Source organism: Ochotona princeps, chromosome X (genome assembly GCF_030435755.1).
Source record: "Ochotona princeps isolate mOchPri1 chromosome X, mOchPri1.hap1, whole genome shotgun sequence".
In the NCBI taxonomy this organism is placed as follows: Eukaryota; Metazoa; Chordata; class Mammalia; order Lagomorpha; family Ochotonidae; genus Ochotona; species Ochotona princeps.
Window position 1 is genome coordinate 100,129,710 of NC_080865.1, and position 22,857 is coordinate 100,152,566.

At 37.5% G+C, this 22,857-nt stretch overlaps 1 pseudogene; it reads left to right on the forward strand.

Annotated features, from left to right (window-relative positions):
- The first annotated feature begins 9,101 nt into the window (after positions 1 to 9,101).
- LOC101530538 (large ribosomal subunit protein eL15-like) lies at positions 9,102 to 19,784 on the forward strand (annotated as a pseudogene).
- Positions 19,785 to 22,857: the final 3,073 nt, after the last annotated feature.

Consider the following 22,857-nt stretch of genomic DNA (forward strand, 5'->3'; position numbering starts at 1 on the left):
TGAGCTGTTTCTGGTGCTAGCCCCCAAAAGCTAATTTGAATTCCCTCTGTTCAACTAAAGTGAGTGAGCATAACTTTCTGGATAATATCAAAAGGCTTCCACAGCTGCAGGATGCAAGGTATCTCTGCTTTACCACACACGTCACCCGAATTGTGGCTGTATCAGCAGGAGGAGAGATGCCTTGTGCAACTTTGTGCTGCTGAGTATGACATGCTGCAGGGACTGCGAAGAGAAAGGAAGCCAGATGAACCCTTGCTCTAAGCTTGGCTCTTGCTTAGACCCCAGTCAGCTCCCCAGGATGAAGTAAATGTCAGTTTGTCCCTGTGGAACTTTTTTTCCTCAACTAAAACTGTGCAGCAGTGCAGGAAGCAGAGATGGTAAGATGACAGCTCACAGCTGGCACCAATTCTGTGCTGTTTCTGCCTTCTCTTCACCTTTCCCATGGAACCTTTGTTATTATATTTGTTTTGTTTTCACTTCTGTACTGAAAATATCCATCACTCAGAGCCTTGGAAACATAACCCTTCCTTTAACCTTTTCATATTGCAGAGCAGCTAAACTTAATGTGGGTATAACCTATTCAGCCATCTTGGTTCATTAAAACATTTGTATTTATAACTCCTTTTAATTATAATGGCAGTTAAGTCTTTTATTAAATAATTACACAATGTTTTCTGGGTACAGAAAGATGGAGACACCGACTGAGCTGAACTGTTGGTTAGAGAGTGACACAACTATGCCATGGATGAAAAACAGAAAGGATTTTTGGTATTTGATTTTAACGAAGTCCAATTTTTCTATCTTTCTCTCTCATAGATGATACTTCAAGAGAATAATGTGTGATCAAACACAAGGTCACCTAGATTTTCTCCTTTATTTTCTCTTAAAACTTTTAGCCTTTTATTTTTTTGAATTTAAGATGCAAATTCAATCTCATTTTTATGGGGGTACTATCAATTTCTACAATGATTTTTTTGCTTGTATTGTCTGCTTGTTATAGCATCATTTTTAACAAGATTATTCTTTCTAAATATGTAACTATAGAGATTGCCTTTTCAGGGAAAAGACATACTAATTTTGGCCAATGGAGTAATAGCAGAAATCTTTCCTAATTTGAAGCGAGTGATATTCAAGCACAGGAAGTACACAAAACTCTTAAATAGGCATGAGCAGAAGAGATCCTTATCATTACACATTATATTAAGCTTTCCTAAGTAAAGCAAAATAAAAGATTCTAAACTTCACATTAAAAGAGTGCTGGATTAGCTTTACTAGGTCTCCAATTAACTTGAGAGCTGTTTTTCCATGAGAAATTCTATAGGCTAAAAGAGGTTAGAAAAACTTGGATAAAACCAAACTGAAAGAGAAAGGATAGAACAAGATATCCCATGCTAATAGAAATAAAAAAATGAGCAAGAATAGACATTCTAATATCAAATGCAATAGACAATAAACAACAAAATTATCAGAAGAATCAAAGATTGGCAAACTATGCAATGATGAAGAGGTTAACTCAACAAGAATATGTGACTATGGTGAATATATATGAATCGTTTAGGTGGGAGTTTGCTATCTAAAAGGAATGCTAATGAATCCACAGGGAGACCAAGGATCCACTGCAACAATAATAGAGAACTCCAAGGTCCTACATTCTTCAATGGAAAGAGAAAGTAGACAGAAAATCAACAAAAACAAGCAGAATAATTCTACAAAATGGAACAAAAGAACCTAACTGATATCTATAGAATATTTCATCTGATAGTTGCAGAATACTCATTCTTTTTATCAGTGCATGGAAATTTCTCTACGACAGACCATACACTAAGATATAAAGAAAGTCTTAGTAAATTCAAAAACATTGAAATTATATCACATATGTCATCTGACCACTATGGAATTAAGTAGAAATGCAAACACATGTAAACTGAAAAATACACTTTTAAATGAGCAGTTTATCATAAAAAATCAAAGGAAAATTTAATGAAATCTTCATGAAATGATTGAAGATGAGATGCAATGAAAAGTCGAGTTAAGATTGAAAATTATAGCTATTGGTGCTCACACTAAGCAATGAGGAAAACATAAATAAATCTATCAATACATCTGAAGGACCAGGGCAATTTTTTAAAAGATTGCAACTATAGATTATTTAGCATTTCAACATGAAACATACAATTTTAAGGGCTAGAATAAATTGACAAGTATTGCAAGCACGTTATTGCCCCTAAAATCATAGTACTGTAGTATTGAAATTGCCAATTTCTTCTCGATCGCTCACATTAGTCTCAGAGATTCTCACGTTGCATTCCAGGAAAGAGGACCTCTACTCACTCTCCCATATAGTTGGCAGAAACTCAAGTGTTTGAGCCATCATCTGCTGCTTCTCTAATGTACTTGCAGGGGTCTGACTTGGATATAGAGTAGCTGGGATTTTTTTTTTTTTTGCCATTTGATATTAGTTGAAATGGTCTCAAATCACAATTTAAGCCATAATGTGACAAGATCTACCACCTTTTACTAGTTTTTTCTTACTTAATTGAGAAGCAGAAAAGAGTGAGAGAGAGACAGAGATAGAGATCATCAATGACAGAAACAGGCTTACAATGACTGGGAGTGACAGACTCAACCTGAGCTCAGAGCCAAGACCCCAGTAAGTTCTCCCACATGAGTGTATGAGCAACAATTGCTGTCATCCAATATCAGTATTATTGGGATGCTGGAGTCAGAAGCCAAAGTGGGGCATGAATCAAGATACTCTGATGTGGAGTAAGGTCATTTTAATTACTTGCCAAAATGGTCATTCTTAGAATACCAAATTAAATGGAAAATGATTTAATTAGTATTATGCAGTATTTAACAATTTTTGAAAGTTCATATGGGAATATGAATAATGATCCAACCAATAAATTCTATGTTTTAATTTCTCACTCATATTAAATCTGAAAACAGTATGTTAAAAATAATACAAGAGAATCTATAAAATTCTAATAGTTTTGGAACCAGACAAATGATATGTTACATGTCCCAAGATAACTACCATTGGGACCCCAAATGAAATAATGTAACTGGAATCCAATTCATGACTAACACTCTGACACATAACCACACAGGAAAGAAGAAAAGAATTTTCTACTCCCACGCACACATCATATCTCAAAATCACGGAATTGGAGGCCCATGTGAGAATGATAAGCATGAAAGTTCAAGTTCCCTATTTTGGGGACCCACTTTCTGGGATTTTCAGTCTTTCCTATTCATTCACCACTGCTCCTGACATAGTGGAAACGATTTCTCAAACAAACATACAATGTATGTAGGACTAAGAAAATTGTAGGTATAACCAAGAACAAACATTACTAATTACAATAGTGTCATTTTAGAGGATAGCTATAGCCTTGCTGTAGCAAATAGATGAAATCAAGATTAATTTAAAAACAAGAACTTGACAAAACTATAATTACTAGAGCTTTTGAAAGAACACTACCACTCTGAAAAATCATAAAAAACAAAGACATCTAAAGAGGGCGATGGAGAGCAAACCGACTTGGTGAATTTTCCCTGTACTGAAGCGATATTAAATATTTTAGACACGGCAGCCACCTATGCAAATCTTCCGTCGTAGCATGAAAACAGTCATAAAATGTGTTAATGGATGGGCACAACTCTATTTTTGTAAAACACTATGACATATAATAAATTAAAAAAAAAACACTATGACATAAGTGATTAGCCAGACTGGCCTCATAGGTCATGATTTGTTAACCTTTGATACAGAAGATCTAAACAATACCACTGATACAAATGCATAGATAGAGGTTAAATACTGTTGATTTAATTTGCGGAACATAAATGATGTATTTATTTAGAAAGATATATATATATATATATATATATATATAGACATGCACTGCACAAAGGAATTTGTGGTACAATAAAATGCGATATTCATCAAAAAATGATTCAGGAATTCTGAAAATTGCAAAATACATGGATCAAATTTTGTGAGAAAAGCAGCAAAGGTAGAGTAGTATATTTAAAACAGACTATAAGCTTAATGAAAGACAAACTCTCTACTGAACAGGTTGAGTTAATTAGAAAACAAAACTGATATTTTCACGTTTAAAACAGTACAATATGAGTACCCTCCCATAATTATGCCAGCAATTGGGTATTTCAATAATTGTTTCATTTCCCATGATAGGTATGAAACCATGTTTTGTTATTGTTTTAATTCACATTACCTTATAGATGATGTTTAACATCTCTTAATGTTCATTGAACATGGTTATTAGAGAATAAGACACAGAGGAACATTTTCTTCTTATATTTTAACATTATACTTTATAGTGAAAAGTAAATCAGCAATAAGAAAAGAACTGTCTTGAAAATATAGTATGCATATTAACACATGAAATGGAAAAAGAGTATAACTTTTGGAAAAAGTTATAAATTATTTTGCATATAACATGACCCTAATTTGAAAATAAATTAAGAAATCATTAATACAAATACTAATTTTTCTACATTTTACATGAAGGAATATATCCTATAAGCTAACAAAATAGTGTTGTGTTTGATCCAAGCTTGGGAGACAGACTGCAGTGAACACTGTAGAAGACACTGAAGCAGATTCAATTCTGCATTCTCCAATCCAGTCTTTAGTTACATTCCAATTGCTCTGGGTTTTAAAGAATACAGAGTTTGGGGCCAGGAGCAATAGCCTAGTGGCTAAAGTCCTCGCCTTGCATGATCCATGATCCCACATGGTGCTTGTTTGTATCCCAGCTGCTCCACTTTCGGGGTTTATTCCTGCCAGCAAGTCCCAAGGCCGCAAAGGAGTAAGACAACACTGTTCTTTAGCCAGAAGAACCACCAGAGACAAATTTGTGAGGGCTGTCCATTTATTGTGATAGAAATATCAAAGTTATAAAGGCCAGGGAAGTGGAGGGGTGGAGGGCGTCTATTCCCCTAGACCTTCCAGTTATGTCACAGGTCACATGCTGCTTGCAGGACTGGAAGCTGTGTCTTATGTCATGGCCAGATAATGTGTGAGCCACAGTCACCAGACAGCAGGCAGAGACCCATGGATGATCTCCCACACACTGCTTCCCTTCCCTTCTGAAGCTACTCTATGGAATACTACTCAGCCATTTAAAAAAATTCTACCATTTCCAACAAACTTGTCCTAACTAGAGAGCATTATGCTCAATGAAATAAGCCAATCCCAAAAGAGAGAGATTTTAAATGTGTTCCTTCACTCAGTGCATGCCCAGCACTGAGCCAATCAAAAACCAATAGACTGGAGATTCCTCTGGGCCTCCCCAATGGGTGGAGGCATCCAAAGAATTGAGTCATCCTTTGCTGCCTCTCCCAGGCCACAGCCAAAGAGCTAGATCAGAAGTCAAGAAACCAGTTCCCAAATCAGAACTCACATGTAATACTGATGGGATACATGATGCTGCAGGTGGAGGACCATGTGACTAAGCCATGGAACGAGCCCCAAGCTACCACTTCTGAGGCAATCAGCCCATAGTGGAATGTGTGTTCAAGCCCCACCTGTTCCACGTCTGATTCAACTCTCTGTTAATATTCCTAGGAAGGTGGGAGAAAATGGCTCATATGCTTGGTCCTTGTCACTTATGCAGGAGACCAGTTTTTGGTCCAGCTTTCAGCCTGGCCCAGACATAGTCAATGAGGCCAAGTATGCAGTAAATCACAAAATAAAAGAGATTTGTCTTTCTGTTGTTCTCTTTCAAATAAAATTTTAACAGTAAATAAATCTTTAAATAAGAAAACTTCAGACTTAACTTTATCTTTTTCATGTGCCTCATACCACTGTAACATAATTTCAATCTAGATAAATTTTACTTTCTTCTAGCTTTGTATAAACTTTATACACTTAATATATAACCAAATATTATTACACAACTACAAAAAGAATTGGCATTTGAAATTATATGTACATAAAATTGAATTTCCCATATTATTGGCACCAGAAACGTAGAGTATCTCGCTATCTAATTCAATAAAAGCTACAATGCTCAATAATAAATTTAGCATCATTATGATAAGTTTCTAAATATTCTTGTGGAGTGAGCAATTCAAAAACCAAGTCTATTTTCAGTAACGTTTGAGTGTCTTAAAAGTATGTGACATCTTAAATGACACATGCTTTCCTTCTTGTCCATCTAGAATAGTCTAAAATATTTTCTAGGTTATACATTTGAAGTGTATAATTGACGTCAAGCCAATTTGCACAGAAATTCTTCTGAGACAGACAATAATAAAAGCCATCCTGTTTGGAATTACTCACAGTAGTAATTACATTGGTTGACACAAAATCTTTCCCTATTGAGGCTGCAGCTCAATTTTGAATGATCACCTAAGAAAGTTGCTTAATTCAACAGAAATTCACTTTCTAGAAAAATTAGTTCTGGCATGATGGAACATCCTACATTAGTCTCATGACCACAGAAGAGATGCTTCAAAAGTGTCATACAAAAATGGACTTAGAAAATAAGTTTGACTCCAAAAAAAAAAAAGTTGAAATCCATTTGTAGGTGAGACCTTCAGAAAGCTCAACATGTGATTATGATAAAACCATTTTAGTATTTTAAAAAATCCATTTCTTTATTTGACAGGAAGAATCAGAGGGAGACAAAGCGATTTTCTATCTGCTGTTTCATTTCCCAAAGGACTTCAATACCTGGGACAGTGATAGGCCAATTCTAAGACTGAGGAACTTCATATAAGTCTTCCACATGATTGGCAGAATACCAATTACTTGGGCTATCTGCTATAGCCTCTCCAAGCACATTGGCAAGTAGCTGCATTGGAAATAGAACATCTGAGACATGAACAGATATATATATGGAATGCCAGGATTGTAACCAGTGGTTTAGCCTATAATGCTGCAACACCAGCCTATTAGGAAAATATAAAGACACCTTGACAATATGTTGCTGGACTCTCTGCCATTGTCCATACCTACAATGTCAGTATATACTTAAATAGCAGAATGATTGGCTTATGAGTGCTTATGAAGGAATATAGTACTGTAATGAAAAAGGGGAAACTGGGGATAGGGATTTGGGAAGCAGTGAAGGGAAATCCCAGACCCTAGGGGACTGTATTACAAAATAACACTTTTGTTCCTTAATTGAGGTTTCACCTAACTCCAGCAAGAAAGGCCTACATTTGGAGATCTACTAACAAAACCTGAAATTGTGGATGTGAGGATGAAGGCGCTTTAATTCTACTGTTGGGAGTAAAGGATATTGCAACTACTGTTGGAGTCAGTATCAAGAGAGCTAATGCAACTGAAAATTGATCTGCGAAATGAACCAGCTATCTCATTTCTGCGAATACATTCAAAGGAAGTAAAATTTGCATGTAAAAAGTAATCTTCAATCTTATATTTACAGCAGCACAATCCACAATAGCAAAGACATTGGAACAACCCATATGGTCATTGAAATAGGAATAGATTAAAAAGAAAAAAAAAATGTGGTACATCTATTCCATGGAATACTACTGAACCATTAACAAAAATGAAATTCTACCATCTACAACAAAATGGCCCCAACTGGAGACAATTATGCTCAGTGAAATAACCCAGTTGCAAAAAGGACATATACCATATGTTTTCTTTGACATGAAGCTACCTTCATGCAAAATATAAAACAAGTAATTCCATTGGTGTATAAGTATACCCTGAAGTGAAGATACATTGAGGTAGGCAATTCTACTCCCAAATAAGAGGGAGAATCCCCTTGGAAAATTTAAATACATCTAAGTAACATGATATTAGATTTTCTACCTTTGTCTACACCTATAATGCCATCATGCACATAAAGAACAGAATGTTAAATTTATAGCTGTTACTAATGAAATATATTACTGTAATAATATGAGGGACAAGGCTGAGAGGGGGCAGCAGGAAGGGAGAAGTGGAGGAAAATGTGGGAATCCCCCTACCTACGGAAGTGTATCACGGAACATAATAAAAACAATTTTTAGGGGCCCTGCGGCGTGGCCTAGCGGCTAAAGTCCTCACCTTGAACGCGCCAGGATCTGACCCATATGGATGCCGGTTTTAATCCTGGCAGCTCCACTTCCCATCCAGCTCCCTGCTTGTGGACTGGGAAAGCAGTCAAGGACGGCCCAAAGCTTTGGGACCCTGCACCTGCGTGGGAGACCTGGAAGAGGTTCCTGGTTCCCGGCTTTGGATCAGCACAGTCTGGCTGTTGCGGCTCACTTGTGGTGTGAATCATCGGACGGAAGATCTTCCTCTCTGTCTCTCCTCCTCTCTGTATATCTGACTTTGTAATAAAGATAAATACATCTTTAAAAAAAATTTTTAAAAAAGGAAATTTTACACCAAAACAAATTCATTTTAATTCAGTTTTAATGAGTTTTTGATACTTATGCATATTCATATGTCTTTTTAACTATTATGCTAATATGTTATAAATATGTGGGTTTTTGCAAATTAGTGTATGCAGAATTTTTTCTTTGTATTTTCCCATTGAAAGAATGATAGACTACATCTATGAAAAATTCTGCCATTAATTTGCTACCAAGAGCAAGCCTGTGGACTTCCCTGGATCTTTTTCATTAAATAAGAGATAGAATGATATTTGATTTCCTAAGTTTTTATACCATTAGGTGTCTTTGATGTCTACAGTAATTATTCATCTTTGGATTTTACTGTGGTGCTTATCACTTACTCATATTTTAATTACTCAATATTAATTTGAGCAAAAAATAAAACTTAAGAAAAGCTTATAAGGTCTTGACACTGATCTTGGAAGTTTGTCTACATTAAATGTGTTCAATGCATAAAACAAGTTGCAAAATTAAATTTAGGAGAAAATAGATCAAATCTAGTGATAGAAGTGAATATATGCTGATGAATTTTCCTGTGCCAGCACTTTCATGTGGCTTAAATTTATTAAGCCTATTTAGACTTATCAATAACTTTGATACTTAGTAGCTTTTAGTATTACTTCGTGTTATTCATAAGGGAAAATGAGATATAGCCTGTGAGTTCCAAATTTGAAGCAACTGCTGAGAGTCACAAACACAATTCGTACTGCGACATGCAGACTCCTGATTCTGTACTTCTGTTTACCAGAAACTGTTACCTCGGACAGACCAGTTTGTCAGGGGTAATGACGTCCTTCTGAAGTCAGAGCCTCAAGCAATAGCCTACCTGCGCTTCTAAGCACTCAACATGTTTTTCCAGACTGCTTTGCTCACCTACCCACATTGAACATCAGGCAATTCAATAAATCTTTAGTCTTGCATCCTAAACCAGAAGAGCATAAATATATTTACTGACCAGAAAAAAGAGAAACAGGGGCATCTGCTTTAGAGCTTTGTATCCATTTGAGTCAGAGCCTTCAATTCTTCTCCCTTGTGAGTATATTGAGTCTTTCTTAATAGATAATGTGAGTCAGAACAGATACAGTATATATTGCAACAATTGTAACCCTCAGGATATCAAATGCGTATTGAACATCTAGTCAATGTCCAATCAGTTCTAGACCTTGAGAGGACAGAAAATGAAAAAATGTAGTCACTGCTTTTGAAGAGTTCGCAGATTAGCAGAGGAGATAGACATGCAGACATCCCAAGCAGATAATGCCATAAAAGGCTGCAAATGCGCTGAGGACAGTATAAGCCCCTTCGCATGAAGAGGACAAAGCAGACTGGCTGTGTGTGTGGTCTGCATGGTGAACAAAGCCATGGGCTTTGGAATCAGAACTTGGCTAGACTTTTGACTCTTTACCATCTGTGACCTTTGACAAAATACCTAACTTTCTAGGAGTTACGTATATCACCTATAGAATGAAGATCCATAATGAGGTTTGCATTATAAAAAGGTGCTTAGGAAATACTTGGCTAACAACTACTATTAATGGCAGTGTAATCTTCACGCACAAGAATATAGCTGATATAATCTTTGAGAAACACATATTAAAGGAAAAGGACAAAGCATTTCAGAGAAAACAGCATGAGTCAAGCACAAATAAGCAAAATAGGGAAGGGGAATCATTTGGGGTGAGTGCTAAGTGTTTTTGAAGGTTTAGGGTCATATAAAGAAAGATCTTGAAAGGTAGGCTATAGTCAGATGGATTAAGAGCCTTGAAAATAATGTTGAGAGGATGTGAGACCTCAGCCTGTAAGAGAAAGAGTGATGGAAGGAACTTAAATATGGAGCAGTGTGGAAAGAATACCTATCATCTCATTTATGTATTTAGTGCTGCAGGAAGGGGTTGTGATCCTCATTTAGATTACATGCTTATCCTTGAGTAAATCTTCAGAAAGACTTTAATTCCAGGGAAAGAAGCTGATGAGAAAGCAGTCAACCAGCATCCATTAATTCAGCCTACATTCCCTAATAACAATCTCAAAATTTTCCACTAATATGTTTTCTAAAATCATCCTAGTCCAACAGGGAGAATAGTCTGCTTGTTTAGCAATTTTTTTTTAGTAATAACGGTGAAAAAAACATTTCACAAGTTAACCTATCTTAACCCTGGAAGAGTTATTAGATTTTTATCAAATACCTCACGTTTTTCATAAATGTAAAAACCCAAAGTATTTCAGAAAGATTATCAAAACCAGTGCGAGCAAGCCACAGACCATGGGCAGAGTTTGTTTTGGAAGCATTATTGTTGTTGCTGTTGTTGTTGTTGTTGTTATATATGCCTCCCCCATCCTTCATCTAGGAATCCCAGCAACTAGTATGAATATATAGCTTGTCACAAGGCCTGGCAACGTTATCTCTTCCAGAATCCGTAAGCCACAGTTCAAGAAAATCCATTGCTCTTTTCCAAAACAGTTACATGATGAAGGTAAGGCTTTGTCACAAACCATTTTTTGGTGGTGTCAAGACATATGACCATAATCACAGATGACTCAGAGCACAAGACACCTAACTCCCAAACTGAGCCAAATTCAGTCTATCTAGCCTTAGCTCCTATGTTCACTTCTGTGAAGGAGGGTGTTGGAACTGCAGAGTTTTAGAGGGGTCATCAGGTGTAGATTCTCAACATCAAAGAAGGTGTTTGCTTAATGCCTTGGGAAGAAATAACAAGAAAAAAATGTTACATATTCTGATGGCAGAATCATGAAGAGCTGATTGCCAACATTCGCTGCACATTCCCGATGTTATATATTCTTCTGAATGTGTTTATAGTATTTGCAGATGAACCATTGGCATCCTTCCTATAAAGTAGAATGTAGTACAGAATATTACTCCTTTGGTAAAATGGCCCTTCAGAAACCCCTAGCTGTGAAAAATAGTGGGATTTATCCAGTGGCTAAGGATGTATAGTCTTATTTTAAAGCACCAGTCTTTCCCCTGTGATTCCTTTAAGTATGGCTTGAAACAGATTCACCATGAATTCCCATCTCCACGAACACTAGCGGACACAAAAACACCAGACAAAGCCAAAGTCCCTTTGTGAAACCAACAAAAAGGAGTTTACAAATCGCCATTGGATTCCAGTTTTAAAGCTGGGATCTATTTAAAAACCATTCTTGACATGACCTGAGGAGATTTTAACTGATGGTTTCTCCAAAAGAATATCAGGAAAGATTAACTTCATATGGCATTGCACAGATGCAATTATTTGCACACTGTGTAGGCTCACTGCTGTGGTGAATTGCAGACTATTCAGCTGAAAGATACAAGATGCCAGTTGATGAGTTCGTGTAATTAGCTGCATTAGATGTGAGCGAGATTCTAAGTAATGGTGTCTTGATTTCTGCATTTGCAAAATGGGAAGGCTAGACAGAATGATCTTTGGTGTCCCTTCTTTTTATAATATTCTGTTTAATATTGTTCCCTAACTTTCATGTGTCACATACACTTGCATAGCTCTCAGGCATTATCTCTTCCCAAATATAAATGGCATTTAATATTCACTTAAGATAAATAGCCTATTAATTAACCAAATTGTTCAAGTCCTATTTGACATTTACAAAGATGAACATAATTTTTAAATCACTTATTTTGTGTTTTATTTTAATTGTATGAAACATTCCAAAGTACACCGTCATATGGGAATTGAAATATACAAGCCTGCGTTAATGAATAACATATCTAGAACTTTGGAGACTCTTAAATTAACCTGTTTTTCAGGTCATTCTCACAAGTTTAATCCTATTAAAAATCTGCCATCTTTCTTCTGACAAGACAACTTCCTCAACACTTCACCAATAAATCACAGAAGCACTCAGCATAGCTAAAAGAGAATAATCTACATTATTTAAATAAGCCTCCCACATAGGTTTACACTATGTGAGAAAACTTGACGTAATATCTTAATGGAACTATGCAAATAAGGAGTGAGTTTTTGTAACCTAATGAAAAACTGAGACACTATTTCACATGTCTACACAGGTTATGCCTTACAACAGTGCAAAGACAAGTGAAGTGATCAAATATCTCCTGAACTGTCCCTACAGAAATAACACAAAGACAAAGCCGAGGTCTCAATATCAAATATATTTTCCAGTGTTTCTACCAACTATCAAAATATCATCAGTATTACAATATACAAATATTTGAACTCCTTCCATAGGCATGTATCTTCTTCCAAAGAATGCAACACAAATCTTGCTTGTCACTGCTCTGTTAGGTATCCTGATATTTGAGAAAATTTTCAGATGCATTCTATTACTAGGAAGATGGCAATCTTACAGCTAGAAGTAGCAATCATACTCATTTTTCAAACAATGCTGCAAACTTTTCTGAGTGAACTGCCTTGCATTCAAAATGAGTATGCCTTTAAGAGACATCAGGCATCCTCTTTCTTCACTGATTTTCTTCTATCTACTTTGTCTTTGCATCCCATTTCATTATGGTCAAAGCCAGGGGACCTTCATTCTTAGCTTCCTTATGAGAGACTGGGCATTTTATCATATGGATATCAGTAGAGCACTTTCAGAGGAAAACATTTACAATTAATATTTAGAGCATTCTATGCATTACCCAAGTGCTTCACATAGACCATTTGTTCACACCAGGGAGCTCATTACAGTGCAATCATCATCACTGTTGCTTTAGATTTTAAAAATAACTGAGTCTGGCAGCGTGGGCTAGTGGCTAAACTCCTTGCCTTGAATGCACCAGGATCCCGTATGGGCGCCGGTTCTAATCCTGGCAGCTCCACTTCCCATCCAGCTCCCTGCTTGTGGCCTGGGAAAGCAGTCGAAGATGGCCCAAAGCCTTGGGACCCTGCACCTGTGTGGGAGATCTGGAGGAATTTCCTGGTTCCCGGCTTCGGATCGGCGCAGTCTGGCCATTGCGTTCACTTGGGGAGTGAATCATTGGATGGAATATCTTTCAGTCTCTCCTCCTCTCTGTATATCTGATTTACCAATAAAAATAAAAAAAAAACCTTTAAAAAAAGTAACTGAGTCACAAAGATTACATAACCCGTGCAAGCATCAGAGCTAGGCAGTCTGTTTCCAGATGATTGTATGGTCAGTCACTTTTTTTTGTTTTTATCTTAGGAGGTTTATTGCAGCGGGACAGGAATGGGGTGGAGGTGGTAGGAGAGCAGCGGGAGGGAGGGGGAAGGGAGGAAAAGGTGGGGGAGAGGCCGGAAGGAGAAGAGATGGTCATTGACATTTAAGGGTCAAATTGGAATATTACCAGGTAAGACATCGGGAAACCAACAGTGATTTTTTCAGTCTAGTTTAAGATGCCACTGCAGGGCTCAGTGCTATGGCTCAATGGCTAAATCTTCACCTTGTAAGCACTGGGATTCCATATGTGCACCAGTTCATGTCCTGGCTGTCCACTTTGTGCCCAACTTCTTGTATAAAGCCAGGGAAAGCATTAGTGAATCATTCAGTGCCTTGGGACCCTGCACCCGTGTGGCAGATCCAAAAGAAGCTACTGGCTCCTGTCAGATCGGACAGTTGCAGCCACTTGGGAAGTGAACCAACAGATGGAAGATCTTTTTCTTTGGTTCTCCTTCCCTCTGTAAATACATCTTTCCAACGAAAATAAACAAATCTTAAAAAAAGACATCACTATGAATAATAACACTAGAATCCTTCCCTCAGAGCCTGGAAATGACAGCAAAAAGAGGGTGGGGAAACTGATCCTTCCCTCAGAGCCTGGAATTGACAGAAAAAAGCGGGTGGGGAACTGATGGACCTACAATCCTATCATAATAAAGCCGCTCATAACCCGTGCAAGCATCAGAGCTAGGCAGTCTGTTTCCAGATGATTGTATGGTCAGTCACTTTTTTTGTTTTTATCTTAGGAGGTTTATTGCAGCGGGACAGGAATGGGGTGGAGGTGGTAGGAGAGCAGCGGGAGGGAGGGGGAAAGGAGGAAAAGGTGGGGGAGAGGCCGGAAGGAGAAGATTTGGTTTTAGTTTCACAAAATATGGTGAGACAAATCCAGAGAAAAATCTTCCCCTGCCCTCCATGACTATCACCTCACAGGTGCAACAGATTAAGTGGCTCATGGTGAACACTGGCTCTAACGTTGGACGAAGCTGACATGCTGCAAAGTACTTGTTGCAATCTGAGAGAGGAACAAGGAGAAACAAGCAAAATCATAACGAGATTCAGAGATTCTTTAGTAGTCATACTGAAATATTTAAGGGGGAATTATAAATAATATTATCTGTACATGTTCATGATATATACACAGATTCCTTTAAAAAAAAAGCTGAAGTATGGCAAAAATTGGACCAAAAAAACAGTGTGACAGTAGTTATAAAAGGATTTTTGTGCTTCAAGAAATTTTAAATATTGGAGAAATACAATAGTGTAAAAATAATTACTCTCCTTCAAAATCAGAAATAAGCATTGAACTAAAGATACATGAAAATATTTGGGCATCAGTTTCTAGGTATTATCATCTGCATCTGGCCTCTTTGTGAAGGCTAGGTGCCCCGCTAAAGAAATTTAACATACAGAAATTTTGAAGCTTCAAAATATATAAAGCTAGAAGTACTTGAATTTGTCCTGTTTTCTTCTGTAAATCTGAGCAAACAGAATATTGTTTCTATTGGTCTCCAGTATTGGATAGGAATAGATTTAACAATGCAATAAGCAGAGCTTTTCCATCTTTAAATGGCATCTAAACTCGGGTTTTACTGCAAGTTTAATTTTTCCCCAAAAGCCTTCAATCACAGGATAAGAAAAAGATAGAACTAGTAAAACATACACCAGACACTTTATTAAGAAAAAGCAAATGTACTTGGGAGATGAAAATCTTATAAGTCAAGGAATACATAACGTACGCATATTTAGAACTTGAGTCACATTTGATTCTGCACAAAGAATGTGCTTCTCTTACAGAAGCAACTTGCTATGAAAAAAAAATTCCATTTGAGAAACAAAACCCCATAGATATGTGATTTCTAGCCATATGCATTCGTGGCTAGTCTCTATGAGATTTGCAGAGGCAAAAATGTCCTATCTAATCACAGTGTTTGTTGCAACTAATGCACTTGAAAACCCTCCCTACTACATTTTTTACCCACACAAGTAAATTTTATTTGTTCATTTTAAATAGGTGTCATGGTGCCCTGTAAATTTGAGGAATCCTGTAAAGAGGCCAGCCACTGTTTACTTAACTGGGTTTGAAATATTACTGAACAGAGAGCTCTGCAAAGCATACTAGAACACTCTCTTACTCAAACCTTAAGAGCTAGAACTTTAACAATGCTGGGTTCATCAGTTTCTCAGTGGATTTCTGAATAATATGACATTTCTTTCCCAGAGCCTTCTGCCACCTTCTTACTCTGGAAGCTTAAAATCAAGCCCTTACTATGTTACTGCCATTTTCTCAGTCTGGAAACTTAGAATCAAATCCCTCCTTTGTTGCAGGGCTAAGGAAAGAAGCAAATGTGTAGTGGCAGTATCTTTTGTCATAGCTTCATGAAGGTCCTCCAAGTAAACCTTCTTCTAGGCCTCTATGGAAAATGACCTACTGTGTCTATGGCCCAGGTTTCAGGCCTTCCCACACACTTTCTCTCCTTCACTTCTCTTACCATGGGCACCCCGACTTCCTGATCTTTGCTTTAAAAAGCCTATAGAGTAACATAGCAACTACTCTCCATGGATTCACAGTCTGGCTTGAAGATAAGATTTTATAAAAAAAAATTACAAAAGGTCCTATACTGAGCTTGCTCTGGAGAAGGAAAACAGCCTTTCAGCTAGGAGGATATTTGAAAATTTCATAGTGATGGATGCATCAGAGAATATTTCCCTTTGTATATATCATTCCATATCTTCAGCAACCTTAAATGTATGTGTTTCGTATATTCAAATTATGTGTTCACCTGTGTGATTTTTACCTAGTCCATACAACATAATAGCAGAAATCATGCCTTAGAACTAACTAGATCACCAACCCATAGCATATTCTCAGATACATGATATATGTTCAATAAGAGCTCATTAAATAATAGCAAGCAGGTACAACTGAGAACTGTTCCAGATGCATTACATCAATGTTTTACATTGATTTGCCCTAACCAGACACACCTTTCTTAAATATAAGGATGTGCAAACCTGATTTACAGTTCTAGAGTGAAGTTGTTCTGAAGGTCACACAGCTCCTACATATTACAGGCAGGAACTGAATGCAATCTTCTTTCAAAGTCTGAGCTCTTAACAATTCTATTCTTCCTCTGTAAAAATAATAGATGTGAGCTTGGTATTCATGGTAAGATCTGTGCTTCAATACTGGCAGAAAGAGTTTCCAAATGGAAGTTGTAATACTAGTAAAGATCCTAAAAAGAAAAAGTGTAGGGACATAGGAGAAGCAGAAAAAAGCTTAATTTCACTAGAACATAGAATGCAGTTATAAAACGGGAGCACAAAGCTATTGGGCTGAAAAGTAAGTAGCAAATACAACTGGAGTCATCATCTCCCCACCATTGTTAACTACAAATTGATTCTGCTGTTCTCTTTCCAAACCCACTACCTTGTTAACAATACCTAATTGGCTTGAATTCTTTTGAGTCTCCTTGAATGATTTGAATAACTCCCTTTATAAGTTTCCTTGACTCTGGTGAATAGCTCAGTGACAACCTGTTCTAATCACTGTGACTGCCATAGAGTTGAGCTCTTTGCTTCTATGCAACTCCAGGGGTAGCAATGCCTATCAAGTGCCACCCAGACAGTTGTTTTGGGTCTCCAGATGTTGTAACATTTCTGACTTGAAGCATAATATCATGAAATGGCGTCCCCAGTTAGTTCAAATGCCGTTCTTTATGTTTCCCTGTTTTAATATATTTTAGACAATCATGAGGCCAGGAGGACTAAGCTCTCCTGAGTGCAGGGTAAGGCTGATTTGGCGGACAGAAGATAACAACTCAGAGGTTTTCAGGGATACATTGTAGAAACTCAGGCTATTCCTTTTCCAAGTGACAAAAGGAGGACATAGGGCATGGCAGTATTGCCCAATGACTAAATTCTTACCTTGAACTTGCCAGGATACCATATGGGCACTGGTCCACGTCTCCGCAGCTCTGCTGCCCATCTGACACCCTGCTTGTGGCCTGGGAAAACAGTAGAGGATGCCCCAAAATCTTGGGACCCTGCATCCGCAAGGGAGACCTAGAAGAAGCTCCTGGCTCCTGGCTCCTAGCCTCAGATCAGCTCAGCTCTGGCCCTTGCAGCCTCTTGCAGAGTGAATCGGTGGAGAGGAGATCTTTGTCTCTGTCTCTCCTTCTCTCTGTAAATCTTCCTTTCCAATAAAAACAAATACATCTTTAAAAAAATAAATGAAAGAGGGAATACAAAACCGAGTGCATAGAAGAATTTTTCCTAGCGTGTATCTGGCTACTTAAAGACGTGCAACTTTAGAGCAACCAGAAAACAACGAAAAAATATATATACATACATAAATATGGATATGTGTATATATATGCATATATTTGTATATATATTTATATGTGTGTGTATTGACATTAGCACTATTTTGATAGAAATGAACATCAAACTTGCACATATTGCTTTCACAAAGACACACAGAAATCAAAATAGCAAAGAAACAGCAAAACAAGCAGATTAAAGGCAATTAGACTGGAATTTCCAGAGGGTTTTCTAAACAAATGTGAGGCATCACTAAGGACAGAAAAAAATGCCTTGCTTTAAGAGAGCTAAGTTACAGCAGTCAACTTTGTATAGAGATTTACTAATCAAATTTAAAATTTTTAACAATGTGACTTGGCCACTCTCAGACTATAGCATCAGAAATTATTTGGCAAGTTTTAAGCTAGAGAAAGTAGGAGAAAATTTTTCTCAATTTTCTCCTACTTTCTCCACATGAGGGTGAGTTGTTCACTAGATTGAATCATTGATGAGGCCATTTTATACAGTGTCCTGTATCATTGTATTACAATATCATATATGTGCATATGGATTTCTGTTCTACATCTCACTTCATAGGCTGAGGTAGAAACTGGTGTCAGTGTAGTTGGCCAGGAAATCTGGCCTCACTTGCTTCCTCTCACATACAAGCTATTACAGTCTGTACTGTGTGAACCTCTGTCATCTACTCATGATAACAACTGAGATTTTACGAAGGGGGAGTCTACTTCAGTCCACAAGGCTGTTAAAGGAACACAAATGCACATCCATCATTCTTGATTGCAAAGTTTACAGTTCATTCCACAGATTCACTGCTGAAATATAGGCATTTGGAAAACATCCTCCAAGTTTAACAGCAATAAAACATTGTCAATTTACTCTGTACAACGCTATTCTGAACTTAAGCTTCTTCAAAGAACTAATTGACTAAGTTACAGGCTAGTTGCTTGTGCTATGTGAAATGCTTATGAAAAAAACAACACAAGCCTGTGCTCTCATTGATCATTACGATGAGATTCTCTCAGCTCAAAAGTTCATGTTCTTCCTTTTTATTTTATACTACATTTTTTTATGTTTTTATTTTATTTTATAGTACATTTCAACTTCTCAATCAGTATATCAATTCTACCTCTGTGGATTAGCCAATTGATATCAGTACTCTTATTATCTTATGCAATCTCAGAATTCACATGTGAAAACAAAACAAAACAAAAAAGCTGCCTTCTCCATTGCTCCATCCATAGCCCCATTTCAGTGGAGGGATTTGTTTTCTGGGTTCCTTCTTGTCCTGCCAGCAGCCATAAGTTCAGCTAGGATGGTTGCATACAAATAAATCCAGAAGCTACAGAAAAAGAATCAGGCTGTGGTTTCACCTTGGGCTGTGCTAGTAGAGATATTGTCAGTTCTCTGCGCTCCACAGGACACCCCAAACCACATGGCCCAATGAGAAATGCAGGATGAGATACAAGGCCAAATAAGATGATTTCATGACTAGGATTATTGTGTGTCATGGTGGCCACAAGCGCACATTTCCTAAGGGTATCACATATAGCAAGCCTGTTCATAGTGGTGTTAACCAGCTAAAGTTTACATGAAGTCACCATTGTGTTTCCGAGCAATGAGCTGGATGTTACTGTGAAGCACTGAGCGTCCTGGATTTTTACCGGATTGGTGAAGATTCCAAATACATTTTTTTACAATTACCCTCATTGATTCATTCCATAAAACATCAAAAGAAATCCTAACACCTAGTGAGTCACCCAAGTAGTCCACAGCACAGGGAAATGCTAGGGCTGACATCCACAGGTATAGGAGTCCTGGCCTTGGAAAAGGCCACAGGTTCCATCATACTATTGGCGGCATTCAGCCATCGTGCAGTCTGGAGCAGACAAATTACCCTCTAGTTGCACCGTTGCATGTAGTATTGCCATTATTGGTCATAAAATTTATGCCCAGTAAGCATATCTGTTTAACTTGCTCTTTGTTAAAGGTGGCCTGCAGATAACTTCATGAATGCTTTATCGAATTATGAAAGTTTAAAGTGCAAAGATGTGTGAATACTAAGTAATGGTGTATCTTGTTTCTAATATGATATATTTTATCTTTAGTTTGTCTTATGGAGTCAATATGTCAGTATTTAGAACATGATGTGGGGTATAACAGGTATAAAATAAATTCTTTAAAAGAAAAAATGCATTTCAACAGGAATTTTAATATTTATCCATGCCTGACTCTCTCCAATATTTGATGAGTATAAGTGCTTATTTCACAGCGTGTGCTGTAAAATCCTGACACACTTTGTCATTCAGAGACATCTGACATCTAATATTTTTTTCTTTTTTTTAAAGATTTGTTTATTTATTTGTAAGGCTGAGCTAAAGAGATGGAATCTCCCATTTGCAGATTCCCTCCGCAAATGGTTGCTATCACCAGCGCTGAGCCAGGAACCAAGAGCCAGGGACCTGCTCTGAGCCTCCCATATGGCTGCCACGACAGGACCCAGGCATTTGAGTCATGCTCTGTTGCTTTCCCAGGCACATCATCAGGGAACTGGGTTAGAAACAGAGCCTATATGGAAAGCTAGCTCTGCAGTGTTCAGGTTCCTATGCTGAGCTCCAGTGCCGGCCCTCTCTCCACTGCACAGCTCCACAGACCCAGGTCGTCCTGTGCTGCCTCTGCCCACAGAGATAGCATCAGGGTGCACCTGTGCTGTGGCAGGTAGAGAGTTGTCATTTGCTCGTGTTTTGGCCACTCAAGGGAATCCATTTGCTTTTGTCTCTCCTTGAAAGACAGAAAGTACAGATTTGCTTATTGTTTGCTATCTATTCCTGAGCAATTGCTATGCGCTAAACGTTTTTCTAGGCACTACTGACAGAGTTATGGAAAAGCAGCTAAGGGCGATCGCCTTCAAGGACTTCCGTTCTAATGAGTAAAACAAGAAACAACATATTTTAATGCCAGCCACACTTATATCTTTTCAAAGAAAAAGCTGTATTTTTGTTGCATTAACAGTCAATGAACAAATAGGACAAATTTATTAAGCTGCTGTAGTTTTATTCCGATGGTCACTCCTGAGGGAGCAAAAGAACTATAACTGGTCTCTCAAGGAGTCTGCTCCTTACAACCTGAATTAAGCTAAATGCCACAGTCCACTTTACCAGAGAGATTACAATTTAGAAAATTTATACAGCAGTAGTTAATGCAATCACAAAGGGACAGTTTTGTTTCCTGTTTCCTATCTCCTTTTGTATGCCTTTCTCCCTCGGAGTCTCATATAGAGCGATCCGGGGTTAAGCACGCATTAAAATCTCAAAATCTTGTCCTAAGACATTAGTTATTCTCAACTCAGTGTTTCTTTTCTTTTTTTTTTTTTTTAGAGATTTGTTTTTATTTATTTTAAATTCAGAGTTACAGAAGCAGAGAGAAAAAGAAAAAGAGAAGGAGAGGTATTTCATCTGCTGGTTCACTCAGCAACACTCAGCAGGATGGAGCTTCTTCCAGGTCTCCAAGGTAGGTACAGGAGCACAAGTAATTGGTTCATCTTCCACTGCTTTCCCAGGCAAGTTAGCAGGGAGCTGGATCAGAGGTGAAGCAGCCAGGACTTGAACTAGCACACATGTGAGATGCCAGCATCACAGTTAGTGGCTTAACCTGCTACAATCCAATGCTGGCTTCAATTCACATATTTCTGAAAAAACTTTAGTTGGTAGATGTTAGCTGCTGCAGCCTAGAACATTTGCTAAAACTTTTTCACTTTTTATTCACTAGGTTATCCATCAATATCTCTTACTTGGCCATTTTCTTCAGGCACACTCTCCTGCCTTGGTTTTTGCTTGTTTCCTTTTCTTCCTTTATTAAGTGAACAGCTCCTACAGAAGTTGCCCACTCAACTGCAATATCCTACCTTCCTCAGTGCGGTGGATATTTACTCATGCATTCATAAATGATATTTACTGAGTATTTGCTAAATGCTAGATACTCTTTACACACCAAGAATAGAACAATGAATCTCTGTTGTAACGAATCATAATTGAGTGAAAGGGAATATGAGATAAATATAATAGATCAGGTAATGATACAAGTTATGTAGGGAATAAAGCATGGGGAGATGGGTAGAACGTCGTGCAGGGAATGCTTTTGAACAAGAGCCACTGAACAGTAGTGTTGATTCAGCCACGCTTCATTTTCAGTGCCAAAGCTGTTTCCAAGAGATGGGAATTGTCCTAAAGTGGCTAAAAATACAGGGACTCTGGCATGAGAAACCATTAGGTTAGTCATAACCTTTGCCAGCTGACATTTTTAGGCTTTGCTTTCTGATCCTCATTATTGTTGTTCTCCAGACCTCTGCCTTTCTTTCCCACAAAGGGTGTGCCAAGTGTTCCCGGATTCACCTCCGTGATGTTCTGCATTGCCCTGGTTGATCTGCCCTTGTGACACACACTTCTTGAAAACTCCTTCCTCAGTTTTACTCAAAGGTCATTTCTAGCTTTAACCATTGAAAATACAAGAGAAAGAGGTTAATACAGTTCATCCTTAAAAAAACATGTAAGAATATTTTTTTAAAAAATACAATGGGAAACTTGTATTTATTAACAGTGATACTCTCAGGCTTAAGAACACTCTGGATCCTCACAGAAGCATCTCAAGCCATATTTCTTGCTTGAGGTCATATCTTTGAATCATAATTCTTTATCTTTTGAAATGAAAGCTTCAATATAAAGCAGTTTCTTTCCTTATTTGCATTCTTTATTCTTCTTACATTTTTATTAAAAAATGTCCCTGCTATAACAGCTCAAGAACAATGTATCCAAACTATGAAAACTGATACATCTAGATTAGGTAAATGTTTCTCAAAATATGGCCTGAAATAGAATTGCCTATTTTGGTGATCAAATATATGCAAATTTGTAATATCTCATAGCTGCTGAAAAAAAAGGTGAGGAGCAAAAATCAACACTTTTCAAATTTCAAAGCTAAATCTAACATACACATTTG